The 20656-nt window shown below is 42.9% G+C and overlaps 1 long non-coding RNA gene across 1 annotated transcript; it reads left to right on the forward strand.

The window, feature by feature from the left end:
* Nucleotides 1-13375: 13375 nt before the first annotated feature.
* Nucleotides 13376-14843, forward strand: LOC136758782 (uncharacterized). Its single transcript, XR_010819991.1, has 2 exons — nucleotides 13376-13866; nucleotides 14205-14843. It is a non-coding gene; the product is annotated as an uncharacterized LOC136758782 (long non-coding RNA).
* The last annotated feature ends 5813 nt before the right edge of the window (nucleotides 14844-20656 follow it).

Here is a 20656-nt window from a genome sequence, read left to right on the forward strand (position 1 = left end):
AAGTATGAATCCTCCACAGGCACACTGCTGGCCTTGTCCTCCTGGGCTATGACAAATCAATATGATCGCACCGAAACCCGTGAAATCAGGGAAAAACCCTGAGGTTAATGCAGCCTGCCTGAGTTTAACTCCTCTTACTTTTTAACCAGAACTACAGGAAAATAAGTATTTTAACAGGCATCAAACAAAACTGGTGCTGACAAAACACTGCATGTTGCAACAAGGGGAAAATAAATTAATTCATGAGGCAGGGCATGCTAAATATGTCAATATGGCATGTGAATATGTCAAAAAGTTTCACTGTCAATAAAGACTGGCATTGCTTGTTTCATAACACTGAGTTGATATAAATGCATGAATGAAATCAATCATTTCCTGGTGGGCCTGGTGCTGAAAGCGGAGTGTCTGAGGTTCACAGGTTAATTCAGAGTGAGGAGGATCTCTGGTTTGCAGCAGGTGGAACGTTCCCACCACATGGGAGCTAACTGAGGAAGTGCTATTACTATTATATAATATTTTTTGCTTGAAGTCAGGACAAGTTATTAAAACAATACGCACACATAGACAGGCAAAAAAACTATTCTCACACAGGCACGCACACACACAAAGTCAAAAACACACAGGCACCAGCACGTACACAGACACAGACAGACACACACAAAGGAAAAAAAAAAAAAAAAAAAAGCAGAGAGGCTGCCAGCAGCAGTGCACAGCCCAGCAGTCACACCTGGCAAGCAACGCCAGTTGATAAGGTTTCACTCTGCTGTCTTTCAGCACGGTGTCTACACCACAGCCATGCCACTTCTGGGATGATGAAGCAATGAAGTCACTGCCAGTAAACTCACTGCTCAGCACATCCCAGCCTTCGCCCGGGGCTCATTTCTGGCGATTGCCATCGGACGTCAACCTTGCCCACTTTGGGGGCTGTTCCTGTTGCCATCATCCACTCTCTCCCTTTCAGTTTCACTGCATCCCCAGCCACCTTCAAATTTCTCTCCCAAATTCCCGTTCACTAAACACCACCCTTCACCCCTGTCAGCACCCACCCACTAACCCACTACCCCCACACTACCTCTACCCTGATGTTTTACATCTGTGGTTCGTCCTTTTTTCACAAAACAATATAATCCTTTCAACAGTTTGAACTTGAACTTGTCCGAAAAACATGAGATATGAGATATGAGATATTGGAGATATCAATATGGCATGGGGGATTACAGTGTTTTGAATCCCCCCTTTCTAAAATATAAAATAAAAAAGCATATGCACAAAGACACAGACATGGGAGATAACACAGCTGCTCAGTCGAGCCCTTTGGAGCCAATCAGCTGAGGTCTTGTTGACACTACAGCTTGGCAGCATGGAGGCTCCTGATAGCAAAGTCCAGCACCTCAACCAGTTTCACAGAAGTGCAAAAGTCAGTCAGCACAGTGCATTCTCTCGCCAGCTGCAAAGCCACACATACCCTTTTGGTGTGTGGGCCCTAGAATGTTATCTGGATAGACAATTTCTTTTTTCTGTTCTTTGAGAAATTGTAGCATTTATGTCGTAATCCCCCCTTCTCCCTCTGTCTCATTCTCCATTAGCTGTGCTTAATTCTACTGCAGTTCTTGTCTAACATGCATTCTTGTCATTGAACCTGCGACTCCAGCATCCAATTGGGGCAGCCTCTCTCCACAGGCTCTCTAGCTGAAAAGTGCAGTGATAAGAGGATTTCAATTGCAGTGACTTAGCAGTTCTCTTGTGTTGCCAGCAAGCAGACAATACCTTGCTCAACACACACACACACACACACACACACACACACACACACACACACACACACACACACATTCCCAACAACATGTCTGCTATGCACTCAGCAGATTCCAGATGTCTGCTCTTAACCCAAATGGCCTGAACCAAAAACAAACAAAACATAAATACGAACTGTATCTTTTGTGATACTAGCTCTGCCCCAACAGCAGTGGCTTTTTTGTTTTGCACCCCCCCTGTTTAAAGAGTTAAGGCAGATGTTTTACACACCCTGCCTTTAATAAATAGTCTCAAACTCTGCATGTACCACTGTTGTCAGAAGCGACAGACAGCAATTGTCAATCTTGGATGTCATCTTCAATGTGAGGCTTGTGCTGATCAATACTACACAGGTCACAGAAATCTCTCTCATGTGTGGGCTGCAGAAAGGAGCCAATGAGAGCACTCCCCATCTGCAGTCACTTGACCTCAGAGACAGAGAAACCTGCGACCATAACAGGAAGCGCAATAGGACCCACAGGAGCCAGCAAAGACAGTAAGGAAGCAGTTTCCTTCCCATGGTCTGGTCTGGGGCCCTGCATCCCCAGCACAGCCCCAAGAGCACAAATCCCACAGCACAGAGCAGCTCAGCAATTCACACACTTCCCAACTGCCCTAGGCTCCTGCAGGGTGCACACAGCTGGCATGCTTCAGGGTGAGGGCAAGGCTTCAAGTCAGCATGGCACGCAGAGCGGGTTCGGGTCGATAGTGCAAAGTGATGTGTAGATGTTGCAGGAGAACTGACTGCATGCTCCTCCACTGTGTGCTCAAGGAGGGAGAGAGGACACCGGAACGCTGTGGCTCAATACGGGGGCTGCTTGGGAACCCTGTGCCGAGTCAGGGCAAAAAATAGATAAACACGGGGCTCACTGGCCTGTGGAGCAGGGAGACCTGCGGCCTGCAGTATAGAAGTGCTTGAAGAAGTTACCCAGATAACTTCCTGGTTTAATTTGGAAAGGCAGGCTTAACCTGTCGCACACAATGAGACAATAACCCAGGCTTACATCCAGGGCACCTTATCCTAAAGAAAAAGGCCTCCATCAGACTAAGAGAAACCAAGAATAATCCAGAATTACAAATATTAATAACCAATAAAAGTTGAAATCAAATTAACCTGCTAATTTCTATTGAGTTCACTCAAAGCAAATCAAGTCAGTCTGGATTTTTTAAGTCTTTTTATAGGTCTCCCAGGCTAGGCCACAGACCTTGAACCTGCAGCTGCTGCCTGTGGGTAACATGCATAATAAAACAACTTTCTAACAGACAAACAAATAAAAGTGTGGGGGGGTCAAGGCTTGAAGACTAAAACTTTCACACAAACCAAGTTGAACTATTGTTTCTACAACCCAATATGCAAGCATGAATGTCAACTACTGAAAATGATACAAACTATTTGTAAGAACTATACCTCAGTGGGACTGGACTGAGAAAGAGCCCCCAGTGGGCAGACTGAACCAGCTGATTGAGAGGGGACACCGTGCCCCACCTCCCCTCCAGAACTCCTCTGACCATTCTAGTGATCCGTGATGTTCTTAGTTCCAAAATGATGCTTCTGTCCTTTGCATTTCAAACTCACTTTCAAAACAAACTCGAAGTTGCTGTAAGGCATATTAACAGCTGTATACCTGACACGAGAGGGATGGTCAGATTAAAAAACAAAACAAACACACAAAAAACAAGATAAGTGAAATGACATTTCACAAGCGCAACAGGTACTGAAATAACAAGGCCAGTCCGAGGTCTGAACACGCACAGGCCTTTTCACTGGCTGCTTGCCTTTGCACTTCTGCTTTTCTCTAACCTCCTGCTGTAGTGCAGGGTGCACAGCCCAGATCACAATACCACATCCCCCCTGGTTACTCTCGTCTATTTTTTTAAAACATCACAACAAACTGCATCAATGTCATGACCAGGCATATTGTCTGTTCAAGATCATGGTTCCTTTGATGCCAGCTTTCCAAATGTGTCTGGTCTGAGTTTGAGTTTCTGAGTGGGGAGGCTGTAGCAATACTGCCTGTCCTCCCAATACAAACACATAAGCTGGTTAAAATATAACAGCGAACTGAAAGTGAAGTGGCATCGGCCTTTGGCTCCTCAAAACTGTGAGTTGGAAGGCATCCCCAGCTCTACCCAGCCGCTCTCATATCACCAACACGTCCTCAGCACATTGTCACCACGTCGCCAAACGCCCAGCTCTCCGGCCCCGGCGCTGCCCAAAAGCGACCCACTGGCATCGGCGGTCCGACAGCTGGAGAAGAGACAGGAGAGGCTTCGTTTCCTACTTCCACTGCCTGACTTTAAATCTAAGAGACTTACACAAATAACAAGTACAATCTCTCTCTCTCTATATATATATATGAAAAATAACCACTGACCTTAGCATCGTGAGAGCACGGTGTCTTCCTTATGGAATGGCCTCCCCTTCACCCCCCCATTAACACAGCGAAAACAAAAGTCCTGCGCTCCCAAGAGCAGTAGCAGCACTGAGATTCGCCCCGCTAACGCATACACCCATGCCCATCTATGTGACGTTAGTACCGGCCGTCTACTTCTCCGTCGCACTCGCACTGGAAACTCTTTTGTGCTGACGTCTGGCCAGGGTCACGTAACGCGAGAAACTTCCCCCTCGACGCGCAGCTGGCTGCACCTTCCGTGTTACTGAGCCCGACCCGCACACGTGTTCCCCCGGTTTACTGCCGCCTCTCACCGCAGCCCGTCCCGTCTGGGGACGCTCCGGCCATCCGGGAGAGAGGGGGAGGAGAGAGATGGAGGAGTCCACCGTCATCCACAAGGCGAGCCCCTCTGCATCCGTCTCCGGCGATACCGTGTCTCGTATACGGGAATCTCCTAGTCTGCCCCCCTCAAAAGAGATCTAGCCGCCTTATGACAACCCCGCACGGGAAGGCTGCCTGTCGGAGCCGCCGCGTCTGCCTCCTCGCCATTATCTCTCGCCGAAGCGCGCTGACAAGAGCTGCCATCTCTCTCCGCCGAGAGGAAGACGCGCCGCGATAGAGACACAAGTTGACTCTCAACAGGGATTCCCTGAGACTCGCACCGACCTCTCTCAGTGCTCGCCTCCCCGAAAGCGCAGCTCCCGGGCTCGACTCGGTGCCCGGCGGCTCCCCGGTCGGCCCGGCCACAGCGAGGTCTAACTTACCGGGGCTGAGCGCGGTGCCCCTCGGCTCCGGTCGGCTGGAATTTAGGGAGACCGATTATTGACGAAGTTTTAGTTGCGCCGCTGCTGGCGACCTCGGTGGTTCCGCCACCGCTGACGTGATGACATGTGTCATTTGCATATCAGTTAGCCGCCCTCTGATTGGCCGGCCGGCAGTTTGGCAGTTCTAGGTCACCGGCGCCCCACATGCGGGGCCGCTGGAGCCGGACTCGGGGCCTCCGCTCACCTGTCTCTGGACAGCACCTGCCGGGGGTCGGATTGAGCCAGGGGATCCCAGAGAGCTGGACCTGTAATGGAAGCACACGCAAGATGGCCGCACAGAGGCGGAAGCCAATCGGCGGAGGTTTTACTTTGATTTCTCAGAAGCGCCAGTCTCCCGGATACTAATACTGAAGAGATAGTGAAACTACTGGCAGGCAGCTGTCAGTGTGCGGCGCCCCCTGGCGGTGCGTCCCGGGATGGACCCGAACTCCCGGCCCTCCCGGGTGGCGTCAGGCTGGGCGAGAGATCCTGCTGACACGTCTGGGTCACGGTGCCACATGTGTGAAAATCAGCTGCCCATGCACACTGCAGCTCCTGGATTCAGACCAACACTGCCTGACTCCACAAAGACAAACCAAGTTAAAATGAATACTACTAATAATTTAAACTATTTTAAGATATCTGTTCTGCCTTTATTGTTACGAAGTGGCTGGACCCCCTATTGTAATTGGTCGGATTATTATTTTTATTATTCTGCCATATATTTCAAATGGCCATAAAATGAAAACTGCTAGACAGAAACTCACCAAACTTGGTATGCTGGTACATGACAATTAATGACAATTATTCAGTCATCTTCTCCAAAACCGCTAATGGGACAGATTTGAAACTTGGTGCATACATTTATGTTATGACCTATATTCAGATTTGTGCAAGAGAAGCCAATCTGTCACATAGTCTGACAGCCATATTGGAGTGGTCAAAAATATTCAATCATCTTCTCTGAAACCCTTAGGCGGACTGAAGTGAAATTTTGCGCTCATTACCTTGTCTTGGTCCTCTATCAGATTTGTTAAAAGCAAGTTGATTCAATAAATAACATGTCTGCTATGACCAGATCAGTATATTATTTTTTGTCCATACATTTCAAACAACCAAGAAGTTAAAACATCATAACAGAAACTCACCAAAATTGGTGTGTTGGTAGATACCTATAGCAGGTTTTCCCACAAGAAATCTGGAGGTCATACGTCATATGCTGTGGTGCCAAAATTGGATTAAGTGACAATTATAAGACAATATTCAAACCTCTTCTCCTTCCAAACCGCTAATGGGACAGATGTGAAACTTGGGGCATGACACTTCATGTTATGACCTATATTTAGATTTGTAAATGTAAATTCATAAAAAAGATTGATAAAACTAAATATATTTTCACAAACCTTAGCTACAGCTGCTCTTGAGACACATGAGCACATGCTCTATCAATCAAAGACAATGCCACCACTTGCAGGGACTTCAGTACAGACCACATACTCTGAAACTCAATCATCATAAGAACATAAGAAAGTTTACAGACGAGAGGAGGCCATTCGACCCATCGTGCTCGTTTGGTGTCCATTAATAACTAAGTGATCCAAGGATCCTATCCAGTCTGATTTTAAATGTTCCCAAATTTTCAGCTTCAGCCACATCGCTGGGGAGTTTGTTCAGATTGTGACGACTCTCTGTGTAAAGAAGTGTCTCCTGTTTCCGTCTTGAATGCCTTGAAGCCCAATTTCCATTTGTGTCGCCGGGTGCGTGAGTCCCTGCTGATCTGGAAAAGCTTTCATGCCTTTCATGATTTTGAAGACTTGAATCAAGTCCCCACGTAGTCTCCTCTGTTCCAGGGTGAAAAGGTTCAGTTCCTCAGTCTCTCAGTAGGACTTTCCCTTCAGACCTGGAATAAGTCTGGTTGCTCTCCTCTGAACTGCCTCTAGAGCAGCGATATCTTTCTTGAAGTGTGGAGCCCAGAACTGTACACAGTATCCAGATGAGGTCTAACTAGCACATTGTACAGTCTGAACATCGCTGCCCTTGTTTTAAATGCTATGCTTTTGACAATATACCATACCAAGCTTGCAGGGGGATTCAATCACAGGGATACAAACACATGCAGGTGTTGGCATATAATATACAAGAACATCTCTTAGTCTTCCATTTCTGGCTTTTACACACTGCACCACTGGGGAGCTTGATATTAAGGTTTGGATTTATAATAGAGAACATTTATGAAGCGATACATGTTATACATTCATGTGGACGTGAGAAAGAGATGGTGCTGGACTACTAATACAAATTTAACTAATATTAATCTTTACAAATATTGAAATAGTTAACAATTTCATATTCTCTATGTATTCATTGAATAGAATACAAATACTTTAGTTAATGTAGTATATTGCAGGGTACAACAAATATCTTGTACTATATATGAATAACATATCACACTCATAAATGGTGACTCATATTACAAACGATACTTGCAGGTATATTTTATTATTGAACTCAAGAATAATGATGCCCCCAAGACTTATTATACTGCTTCTTCAACATAACCCCTTTAATATGTAAATTCTAGCCCACTAAAGGAAAGAATGACAAAGTGCAGTACAGGACCATGAAGTTTCATTCAGGAACAAAAAGTGTCATATTATTTTATTTCTCAGCAGACACCCTTCTCCATTACAATGTACACTTGTTACATTATATTACATTATTTATACAGACGATTAACAGGTTTTAACTGGAGAAATCTACGTACAGTACCTTGCTCAAAGGTACAATAGCAGTGTCCTGGGTCTGAACCCACGACCAACCAATCCAGTCTATGATCATATCCATACAAAAAATATCATGCGATCACAAAATGTCATACAGGAACAGAAAATGTCTCACAATATCAGGCAAATATGAGGCTGTGAGACTGCAGTGTGGTGTAGTGTGATATAGTATGGTAAACACATGAAAAAGCACAGCTTAATGTGGCAAAAATATGGTTAAATATGGTAAAGTGTAGTAGGTCACTGTAATATGCTCATGTGCACAATGGGCCCTGTTACAGTGTCATGGTGAAGCACAGTGAGAGGTTTGGTATGTGGAGCGCAGGCACTGTAGGGGTAGTTAAGTGTTTATCCGAACGGAAAAAGAAGAATAAAGATCTTGCAAGTCTACTACTTACACCACTACTACTAATGGGCAGTGAAATTGAACATTGACAGTAAGAGCATTGGAGAGGACCCCAGTGGAAACAGGCCTAGTTACTTCTGAACTGAGTGATTACAGCTGCCTGTCTCTCAGACCCTCTTAAAGAGCACGGAGATGTGCAGGGCACTGGGATATCATTACTGTTTAAATTACATCCCGCTTCGATTACCTCACACTCCAGTATTACAGTAGTACAGTATGTGAAATTATGTGGTGCACTTCATATGTAGACCAGACAGTAATTATATAACTTTGTATATATATATATATATATATATATATATATATATATACACACACTCACCTAAAGGATTATTAGGAACACCATACTAATACTGTGTTTGACCCCCTTTCGCCTTCAGAACTGCCTTAATTCTACGTGGCATTGATTCAACAAGGTGCTGAAAGCATTCTTTAGAAATGTTGGCCCATATTGATAGGATAGCATCTTGCAGTTGATGGAGATTTGTGGGATGCACATCCAGGGCACGAAGCTCCCGTTCCACCACATCCCAAAGATGCTCTATTGGGTTGAGATCTGGTGACTGTGGGGGCCAGTTTAGTACAGTGAACTCATTGTCATGTTCAAGAAACCAATTTGAAATGATTCGACCTTTGTGACATGGTGCATTATCCTGCTGGAAGTAGCCATCAGAGGATGGGTACATGGTGGTCATAAAGGGATGGACATGGTCAGAAACAATGCTCAGGTAGGCCGTGGCATTTAAACGATGCCCAATTGGCACTAAGGGGCCTAAAGTGTGCCAAGAAAACATCCCCCACACCATTACACCACCACCACCAGCCTGCACAGTGGTAACAAGGCATGATGGATCCATGTTCTCATTCTGTTTACGCCAAATTCTGACTCTACCACCTGAATGTCTCAACAGAAATCGAGACTCATCAGACCAGGCAACATTTTTCCAGTCTTCAACTGTCCAATTTTGGTGAGCTTGTGCAAATTGTAGCCTCTTTTTCCTATTTGTAGTGGAGATGAGTGGTACCCGGTGGGGTCTTCTGCTGTTGTAGCCCATCCGCCTCAAGGTTGTACGTGTTGTGGCTTCACAAATGCTTTGCTGCATACCTCGGTTGTAACGAGTGGTTATTTCAGTCAAAGTTGCTCTTCAATCAGCTTGAATCAGTCGGCCCATTCTCCTCTGACCTCTAGCATCAACAAGGCATTTTCGCCCACAGGACTGCCGCATACTGGATGTTTTTCCCTTTTCACACCATTCTTTGTAAACCCTAGAAATGGTTGTGCGTGAAAATCCCAGTAACTGAGCAGATTGTGAAATACTCAGACCGGCCCGTCTGGCACCAACAACCATGCCACGCTCAAAATTGCTTAAATCACCTTTCTTTCCCATTCAGACATTCAGTTTGGAGTTCAGGAGATTGTCTTGACCAGGACCACACCCCTAAATGCATTGAAGCAACTGCCATGTGATTGGTTGGTTAGATAATTGCATTAATGAGAAATTGAACAGGTGTTCCTAATAATCCTTTAGGTGAGTGTATATATATATATATATATATATATATATATATATATATATATATATATATATATACGGATAATAATAATAATAATAATAATAATAATAATAATAATAATAATAATAATAATAATAATAATAATAATGGTGTTATGATGTAATAGTTTGACATCAGCTCACAACAAAGCTGGCTGCAGCAGTGAACTAGATTTGCTTTCCGCTTATAAGGTTGAGGCGCCCTCTTGTGGCATAATTGAAGACAACAGGTTTTAATTTAGGCTTTTGTGTTTATGTAGAAGCTACCTGATACAATTCTGCATTAATCACTTGCACATATTACCTTTCATCAATCTTAAAGGCAGCAGGTGATTTACAAAGTGTGGTCCACAGCATTGATAATAAAAATAAACTCTTGGGCCATGGAGCTTTACATCTTAACCTTTGTGTAAAAAAGGGCTCTAATCAGAAAACGAATTTCTATCACTTCTATCTATGATATTCAACATTTTAGGTGTACATAGAGAACATCTCCAGCAGAAAGGGCAGCAGTCCTTTTGATAGGTGCCAGTATAATATAAAGCAGCAGTGCAGGTGCTGGAAACTGCAAACGGCCTTCAAATTAAGGAAGTATTGGAGAAAACCCAGCTTTCTTTTTTTTTTCTGGTTGTGTCTTCTGTAGTAATGAGATCATTCTTCCAATGTGTGGTCTGACTGCTGAAGAGGTGGCCCTGGAGACCTCAGCATCATGCACTTACATAAATCGCTGTCTGTTCTTTGTACTGCAAAAAGTAAAAAAAAGAAAACACACACAATTGTTTTTTGTAGTTAGATCATTTTAGTTGCTAGGCTACAAGGTGATCAGAAGTGAAATATGACGACCTGGGAAACAAACAATCAAACTGGACAGCACACGAACATGCCACGAATCAAAGCACAAGCAGGTAGAGTTATGTCAGAGCAGACCCAGTGGTTGCAAAGCTCTTTTATAAGAAAGCGTGTGTGCCTGCATGTGGACAAAGAGGATGGTCTGTGCATGCAAGTGGCAGAACAATCCACTTAGTCATGGCACACACGTCACGCAACCATTCCACACAAAATAACTTTAAACAGCAGTGGATAAAAAAAGGTGTTAAACATACATATATAAACATAACTTTTCAGTCGGCCGCTGTGAAAGCGATGACCAGAATTCTGAACTTCACTCACAGTTTATCTCTGCAAATACTTGTCATCAATCTTCTGCTTTGCAAGAGCAGTTTCCTCAAATCAAAATAAGAACATAAGAACATAAGAAAGTTTACAAACGAGAGGAGGCCATTCCACCCATTGTGCTCGTTTGGTGTCCATTAATAACTGAGTGATTAACACAACAGGTGAACATATTTTAAAAGTGTATTTAACACAACTCCCTCTAGGGCCACCCATACTGGAACCAGACAAATACACCAATAACGAAGAAAAATATCGCCAATCACATCTGGAAAAGAGTGTGGGGGATAGTTGCAGGGGCTAGGCAATCACAGACCACAGTCCAGTCCGCAGTCCAGAGGCCACACAGTCACATCATGCGCTCTGTTCTCTGCCATGGTGTCCCAAACACACCACCCTGATGCAGGACTGAGCAGTGCAATTTATTGACTTTTCCAAACACAGGTATGCTATGGAATGAAGCCGTTCTTTAGATGAACATAGGCACAACACACACTTTAAAAAAATAAATAAAGAGAAATACACACACACACACACACACACGCACACACACGCACACACGCACAAACATTAACGTGACCATCCTTCAGCACCATATCATCAGCTCTTTCTGCCTGTGCTGTTGTTTCTCTGTTGCCTGGCAGCAGTGGGTGCTCTGGTTGAGGACATGTGAGACTACCCTTTAATTAACACTCCTGTCTGGAAACTGCCAAGCCCTTGCATGATGTCAGAATTCTTCATTGGAGACATTTTCGGACCGTTCTTGTACAAGCCCTCTAATGTCATTACAGCACAGGACTCATTGTCTCCGCTCACAGCACTGGGCTACTGAACAGGACACTACCGGCTACCTCTCTTCAGAAAGGTTAACCAGAGATGTTACCTCCCACATGTCATACAAACCACAGACTCCTGGATTTTCCCACTTATGGAAAAATCTCTCAGAGAATGCGGAGCACTGAGAGAATCTGGATGTCCTGACACAAAAAGCCAGGCCGAACCCTTAGCCTGTGTCTAGGCCTGAGCATGACACTAGTCCTCACCCTAAAATACAGTTGGGTACAGACTGCCAGAAAGATGGTTAATCAGACAGTAATCCCTGCCCCCTGTCGTTGCTCCATAGATCGAGCTAATGAAAGACAGCAACTATGTGCCGTGGGGTTTTCTTTGAGTTTCAGTCCAAAGGAATGGAACTACAACACTGGTGAAGAAAGAGAGAGACAGTGGGTAGAATGATGGAGGAAGTAAAGACTCAGCTTCTTATAATCGACTTCAGAAACAGCTGTATGCAGTCTGTGAGAAATCCAATTTGTAAGGAATCCACAGAACCACAGTGAATCAATAAGATGTTGATTAGATAATGGTAATGAAATAATAGAAACCGGTGACAGAGATACAGATCGCCAGACTCAGTGGACATTCTGAGTCATGAGAAAAACAGGTGCAGTCACTTATAGGTTGAGACTTCAAACCCGAACAATGAAAAAGTCCATATATGGGAATAATTGGAATAATCAATGACTATTAATGAAATGCTGATTAATATGCAAGTCTAACAAATTATTTTGGCTTACAAATTATGAGCAATATAGCTAATGATTAAATATGTCATACTCTTTGGTACAATTCCACTTCTGTGACCTTGTGGAAGACTCTCAGATACAACAGGAAGGTTTGTTATCGATGTAACCATGTTTACCTTGTCCCTTGAAAGTGTCAAGGCAAGGGAAATCAAATATTTTGGAAACTGAGTGTCTCTGTCTACTACAGACTTCTCAAGACACAGAAAGAAAGGCAGATATACACAGGTCCGAAATGTTTAGGGGCCAAAATTAATTCATTTGGATAAGTTTGATATAGTTGCTGATCAAAACAAGAAATTCTCACAAGTCCCACACATCAGCTTTTCAAACAATACGGATAAGATAAGCCAGCAGCAAAAGCACTATAATTTAAGTGAGCCAGCACCTACACAGAACTCAATAATGACTTAATGACTTAATGCATTTTATGGGTGTTTGTTATTGTGCGTGTGTGTGTTTAATTTGAGCCAGCTGTTCTGCACTATTTGTGTTTGTGTTTGTTGCTATGAAGTGTGCTGATCCCTACAGGCTGATTAACCTTATCACATTCAAACACTGAGTTTAGTGACAGGTTACTGAGCTGAGTGGAACTTTGATTGGGCACTGTCGTGCTCTGGTATCTAATATTACTAACAATTTAATACATTAAAAGGATTCTGCAGGTACAGAACACAATCATTAATTCACAAATTAACTCCAAGACATTTGATGTTACGAAACCCTCTACGCAAAATGTGTTTTACATGTTTTGGGGAAAATCCCTCAGCACAGTTGAGCCCTAAGTTGTGAGAATTAGTCGCTATGACTACATATTTCCAGACAAACAGGTTGTGTTTACCAGTAACCAAGCCCCGTTGTATTCAAAAGTTAAAACTAAACCAAGAAACACTGCTGCCGAACTAATCAATCAATAACAATAACCTGGGCAAGTTGCTAATGCAAACTGAAACCTAAAACGTTTTTTTCGTTCTGTCTTGCACAAGGAAATCGAGCCCGTGTGGTCAGACACATGAGTGGGGTTGCTATGGACACCCCAGGGCTGGAGGTATTTAGCTTCACGTTGTCAAGCTTCAGTCACATTGAGGACCAGGAGGCCTGAGCACCTGTACGGGACTGGGACTGGGACAGGAATTGGGACTGGGACATTGCGGAGCTGGTTAAGGGGGCACGACAACGCCATGGGTTGTAACACCAGTAAGAGCAACGAGGTCGTGGACCCCTCACAGAAGCCGGGGGAGAAGCCAGAGGAGGAGGAGACGGAGGGCAAGGAGCCGGGGGCTGATGCCGACACGGATAACAAGTCCCAAGAGGAGACTGGGGAGGCCAGCAGCTGAACTTCAGCCCCGCTCACCTGCGTCCAGCTCTCACCGCTCACCAAGTAATTCACAGCACTGGCACCCCCTCTGCCAGCTGGGTTCGGTCATTACTCCTGTTTCTTTCTGAAGTTGATCTGCCAATAACATCCAATACTTTGACTTAAACAATATGTATTTCAAAACAAAATAATGTTCTGATTGATTTATATATGCATTAATGTATTTTGTTGCGGGGTAATGTTTGCACCTTTTCTTGTGACTGACTGTTGATACTCTGCAATATTACCTCAGCCCGGGACTCGCTGCTTCAGTGCCCATATTCCCAGACTCACATCTTATGACCTTAATGATGCAGATTGAATTGAATCAAGTTGACTTTGTGGCATTGTTTTTGTTTTAGTTTCAGGAATGACTCCCTGTGATCAGAGGACAATGCTGGCTTGCTGCAGACAGTGTGGAGGGCAACTTGTGCCCAGACAGAGGGACACATCACCCCACAATCCCCCGCCCAGCGGTGAAGCTCAGACACCAGCGATAGACTACACTGCTGTGTGTTCCAGTGTGTTCCCTTTCAACAACATGTAATCACTACTGCAGCTACTGTCACTTCTTCTAATACCACACTACTACTACTCCTACTACTACTACTACCATTACTACTTATACTATTACTACTACTACTATAATATCAAAGCTTAGGCCATATGTAATTTCATAAAGCATGAAAATGCTCAAAATGTATGTGATTTGTAAATATAAATGGGATTTGGTAACATATAAAGAATATATAAAATTGTATAATTTTAAACCAATTTTTTTTTCCTGTTACATTACTATATTTGTAATTTATATACTGTAATTAACTGTGTTTGAACATCATAGTTAAAATATTTACTGCTGGAAAAAGAAAAAGCTTTTGTAGATTTGTTGAAAGATATTTTCCTATCAATTGAATGGAGATGGGACATATTTTTGTTGTTGGCTCATAGCATATCCTGTTTATCCAGTTTTGTTTAAAATAAAGTCCATTTGAACAGCACATTCCTGTCGGAAACTGTTTTGAGGGCACTTTGGCACAGCTCAGGATGTGCATGTTTGTTTGTGTGTGCATGTGTGGGTGTTGGGGGGGGGGGTTGGGGTGTCGGCCCTCCATGGTAATTACACTCTGGTGTCTGATTTTAAATCTGTGTCATTACAAATGAATGTTTGTGCGGTGTTTGACTTATTGTAATAAAGCATCTCTTACATAAATCAAAATACTTGAATAAAACAAGCAAACAGACAAACTAACAGATAGATTCAATGAACGGCCTCAACAGGAGTTCATGATAATCAATTGGCAGACACAAAATCTTGGGTGTATTAAATATACACAACATTACAAGGGTTACAGCCATACCATGGAAAAAATTATTGATACACTACAGTGTATAATGTTAAAGCATCCGTAGCAAGAAGCGTAACATGAGAGAAGGACAAGGAGGTGCAGGCGGGGGCAACAGTGGTATAGATGGTATAATATAATCTTCTGAGCTGTGTAGGGCTCCTTGTACTCAAAAGTCATAATTTAACAAGTAATATCCTCAATAACAAGAACCCACTAAACCAGTTTGTGGCAGACTCAATGAGTGTCACTTTGCACCTGTTTGCCAGCAGAGGGCGATCTTGCCGCACTTTTCACGTGCTAACGGCTTCTTTCTGGGCGTTGAGGTCAACGGATTGAAAACGGGAGAAAGGCAGAGACTACAGAACAAAACAGAAGACAGACCTGCTTTCTGTGTTGATCCCGAGCTTTACATAATGGGGGTCTCTAATATAAACACACACGTAGAGTAATGTCATAATGAAATTGCTCAATGCACAGAGGAATTCACAGTTTTTCCAGCGTTAAAGCTCTCTTGGAGTTACAGTCTGTCAGCAGATATAGGAAACGAGGTTTGTGTAATGTATGTATGGTAACTGTAATTAAAATATATTATCAGCTTCCTGAGGGAGCCACAACCTGGCTTCTCTCTCACTGGAGCCGAGAGATTCCTAATGACTGAAATTCATATTGGCTTTAATAATGCACCAGATTGTTCGGGGATAAAGTGATAAACGATACAGCTTGTTGTCTTGGTAACAAGAGTATGTTCTAGAACAGTGCTGTTACAGTGGTTAATGGGAACTGTAAGGGACGGCTCCGGCATCTAGAACCCGTCTGGTAGATTTGGGTTCTGGCGCTCTGGATCCTGACACCATGGTTGCGGCTGTTGAAGTTGCTGTAGATGCTGTAGGTCAGGGGTTCCCAATGTCTGGTGATGGAGGGCCAATTTCTGAATTTCCGGAGGTTGCATGGGATGATGGGACCACAGCAGAAAATGAACCACCGATGAAAACAAAATATGTCCCAAATCATACCTTTTTATTTCCTTAACTTTACTGTTAGGGAACATTTTAACAACTTTAATTGTTGTTTTATTTTTTTCACCCCAAATTACATGTGCAATTTGTAACAGATGTTTTTCAGAAAGTGTAAACATATAGTAAAAGTTCAGAAAAGGGGTGGTTGAAGGTTGGCTTTGGAGGGCCGCACCAATCATTCTTGAGGGCCGCGTTTGTCCCCCGGGCTGCACTTTGGGAACCCCTGCTGTAGGTAAATCATTGCATAACTTATCCCAATTTCCATAACAACTCATCATTTATTTTTAAATGCATGCATGCTTTTCCATATAACCCACCCCCCCTCAAAAAACAAATAAAGTTGTTTCCAAGCTCTTGTGCTCATCAGCAGTGACTAATAGCTGAAGACTCTTTTGGCTCTGGCTTGGGGGTGAAATACAGTCAAACAGGACCCAGTCCCAGTCTTCAGAAAGCACAGCATTATCTTCAGTTGTGTTATTGTCTGTCGACCACAATCTTCTGTCACACTGGAAATTTTGCAATTACAAATGGGAGGTTGTGGGGGGGGAAGGGGGCTGTATAGCTGTGAGTTAAAGTTGCAAACCCAGGCATTGTTTAACCCTTCTGACAAAATGAAAATACAAATAATTACCATGTACAGAGCAGAGAATCAGGCAGGCTGACAGCATGGTTTTGATTGGGCAGGGGCCATGGAGTGTTCATTAAAGCTGATTCCATTTACAGAAAACATTTCATCTAAAGTATATGTTTTAAGTTTATTACTACAAAATGAATTTTGCTGCCAGGAATTATTCCACAAAGCCATATCACAATTACTCATCACAAGGGCTGCGGGAAATTACATGAAAAAATTACCATTATACAAATGGAAAAGTGTTTTAAAATGGTGAAATGAAATAATGCGTTTTGAGGGGAAGATAAATGAAAGGCGCTTTGTTGGAAAATGTAAATCGCTTTTTAATTTCAGTTGCATAATAAAAGAACTTCATTTTTTCCCCATTTCCCTGCAATTGATTAGTACACCTGCAGAGAAAAGATGCGTTATCATCTCATTATCAGATAATTAATATGCATGCATGAATGTGAATTATCTTTCCAGTTACATTTTGAAAAAATAAAAAAAGGCAAGAGAGAGAAAGAATTTCACTGAACTCTTATTGGCAGCGGAGGCCCTGACGTTCACTGTGGTACAAAAATGAGGTCAGACGCAGTGTTGGGTGTCACGCTGCGTTAGGATGGCTCTCTGACAACGCAGTGTGAGTGTGGCACAGATATTCCCAATGTCCTCTGCATATGCAAGAAATTGGATATATGTTTTTTACTGTTTTATTTTTAGGAACTTTAGTACAATACCTACATTTAGTGTGCCTTTGTTACATTGTCTCTGGGTAAAGCAATGAATGACATTGTCAAAACGACGGCCTCACACGGAAGCAGGAGCCCAGTTCGAAGTCACTAACAGTATTAAATCTAAAGAGGAATCTTTTAAAGCTAACTAACTGAATACTACTGCCGCTGCTGCAAATACTGCTACTATGAGTATAAATAGCTTATATTTACAGAGCATGGCTTCATCCTGAAGTGGTTTACAGACAGGAGGGAACTTCCTGACAGCCCCAACTATAGCACTGCGGCCCCTGTCTCTACCCTGAGGCACTGGTGTGGAATTCCTGCTCAAAAGGGCAACAGTGCCCCCTACTGGTCCAGCAAACCCAGCTCTACCAGCAATTTCTCCTCTAAAATCCCCTTCCCCACCCCGTGACTCACCAGACATGTCCCAGTGTGCGGCAGACCAGGCTTCTGTGTGGCACAGCTGCTGGCAGTTTAGCTCAGACCAATTACATGTTATTGAATGTAACTTAGCTCAAAGGGTAGTTTCTCCTCCAATCAGAAGATTTAACCTACATAGAACTCATAGCAACACCCTTTCATCATATTGTAATTCCAGCCTAACTGAGACTTTTGCTGATTTATAATGGAGATATATATGACATTTATCCTTCCTTGGTCTCAGAGTTGTGAAGCTCAGTAGTGTCTATGTGAAACATCTGCTCAGAAACACCTATCGTAGGGGAATCAGCAATACCACAAAACAACTGAAAAACAAAGAAACCACCGCATCAAAGGTGAAAGATATCCACCCTGGGACTGACCACACAAAGACAAGAGCGAGGCGGGCTCCTGCTGTTGTCTGTCAGACTGACAAGCTAAGCATATATCCTAAAGTATAAGCTCTCTGGTATTAATTTAAATACATCAAGTGTATAGACACAGATTCCAAGGATGTAATTACTCCTCCTGTGTTTGCAAATACCATTTAGTGCAATACTAATACATTGTAAGCATGTTCTTCAATTATTATTCTATGAAGTAAATCCATTTACTTTTAATACTCTTAAATATGTGCCTGACTGCATGTCACATCATATCCTGTGGTGTATTGTTCCTTAGAAAATGTGTTTTTTTTTCTATTACTGTAAATAGAGCATTCTTTCTTTACTGTTTCATTAGAATCTGTCACACCAAATTAGTAAATTACTCAAAGCCATGTGCAAGGAATAGAAAAATAAAGAGAATCTAATTTGCAATTGTCTTTGATCCTTGTTGGCCCTGAAACACAGTCCTGATCTTTATATAATTGACCAAACTCTGATCCTGAGTATTAAATCATTGGTATTTTTGGGATTTGATTCCAGTCTCATTAATTCGAGGTCTGTAATTGATTTTCATGCCTCCTGGCCTCACACTCACAAAGGTCTTTGATGTGATGGTTCATATCCAGATGATTGAACACAAAAATGAAAAGCCCTGTTGCTGTACTGTTACACAACTCGCTTCACAATAAAAGATGATGCCTGCCAGAGAGGTCTTCTTTCATAAGCCAGAGAGTCACTGTCCCGTTTTCCTATTATTATTTCGTAGCCATCCATAACTTCAAACAATTACAGTGATGTAATATCTTTAAGATAGCAGGAGGAACTCTCTTCCGAAGCAAATACTGAAATGCTTCACCACCTTTCCCAGTATTTATCAGATTGATATTTAAAAATGAACTACTCCAAGCTTTTAATGATGCTTCTTCCAGTGTGTGTATGTATGTGTGTGTGCGTGCGTGCGTGTGTGTTGTTTCTTTCTGCTGTACATTGCATGTGCATTGTCACCATGTGAGTAATAGGACGAAGAAAATGCTCACAGAGAAGACAATAACAGGTCCAGGTCCAATGTCCAGGTCAGGGCTCATTGACTACAAAACACTATACCACAATCCCCAGGCAAATGGCTACAGTGGAAAAGGCACTCTATTCTAAATTGATGGAGAAAGGAAACAAATAGAAAGAAATCATAAAAGTAAAACATCTCAAAACTAGCCAATGTGCACCCCCCCCAACTGACACCACCCCACCCTCCTGCACCCCCCATACTCTCACCCACAAGTCTGAATTCAGATGCTTGACAGAGGAACTGGCGGTGTAGAGCAGCAATTCAACAGCTAGGCCTGACCTCTTCAGATTTCGAGTCTTAATTGAGAACTAAACTGCAGACGTGTGTGGTACTGGTAGGACATGCTGAAATGGGTCCAGGTGGAGTGGTTGTCACAGGGTCAGTATTGCTTATGCTTTTTAAACTCTACTCTATAACACACTGTTATCTACTCAACATGTGAATTACTCATATAGTCAGGTCTTCTGAATCTGCAATTCTATGGTACTAGAGAACTACATCAGTGTTGACGTGAATTGTGATCTTGATAAATCTACAGGCAATCGCTGCTGTTCTATGGAAGCTTCAAAATATTAAAGAACTCCCTATATTTTTCTTATTTTATTCATGTAATTTATTTATTTCAAAAGGAAAGCTTGAATGAGGATGTGTTGTTTAGGGAACAGGCTGCACTTCAGGCTCGAGGCCTGTTAATATGAAAAATTCTGAATATGCAAACAGTGAAGTAATTTGAAAAGCGATCATGGTAAAATAAATAAGCAGCAGTGTCAGGTGCTGTATTCAATTCTTCCCTGGGTTTGTTCTGTTTGTGCTGAGCAGCAAGCTCTTCAAAGCAACAGGAAAAGAAGGCGGAAATGTATTTTAAATGTCAGTCATTCGCTGACAGTGGCGAGATGACCTTAAAATGTCATCTTTTCTATTGTAAATATAACAAAGTGGATTCTGTAAAATACCAAATATTTGATATGAAAGGGAATATATATTAAAGCATTAGCACTTGGGGCAGAGCAGAATTTGAGTGTTGTGTTTCTGTAAACAGCAGAGCTGGTTTGCAGCAGGATTGTTACGCTGTCGTCTCCAATTCATATCAGTGCACTGCCTGTGCTGAAGAAACAGAAGAGTTTATCAGTGCCTCTACACAGTCTCCAAAGCACTCCGGCTGGGGAGCCACGCTTATCACTTCCAATAAAGCCCTATGCTGGAAACGGAAACGGTTCACAGCCACAG

The sequence above is a fragment of the Amia ocellicauda genome, chromosome 9 (assembly GCF_036373705.1).
Source record: "Amia ocellicauda isolate fAmiCal2 chromosome 9, fAmiCal2.hap1, whole genome shotgun sequence".
NCBI lineage: Eukaryota > Metazoa > Chordata > Actinopteri > Amiiformes > Amiidae > Amia > Amia ocellicauda.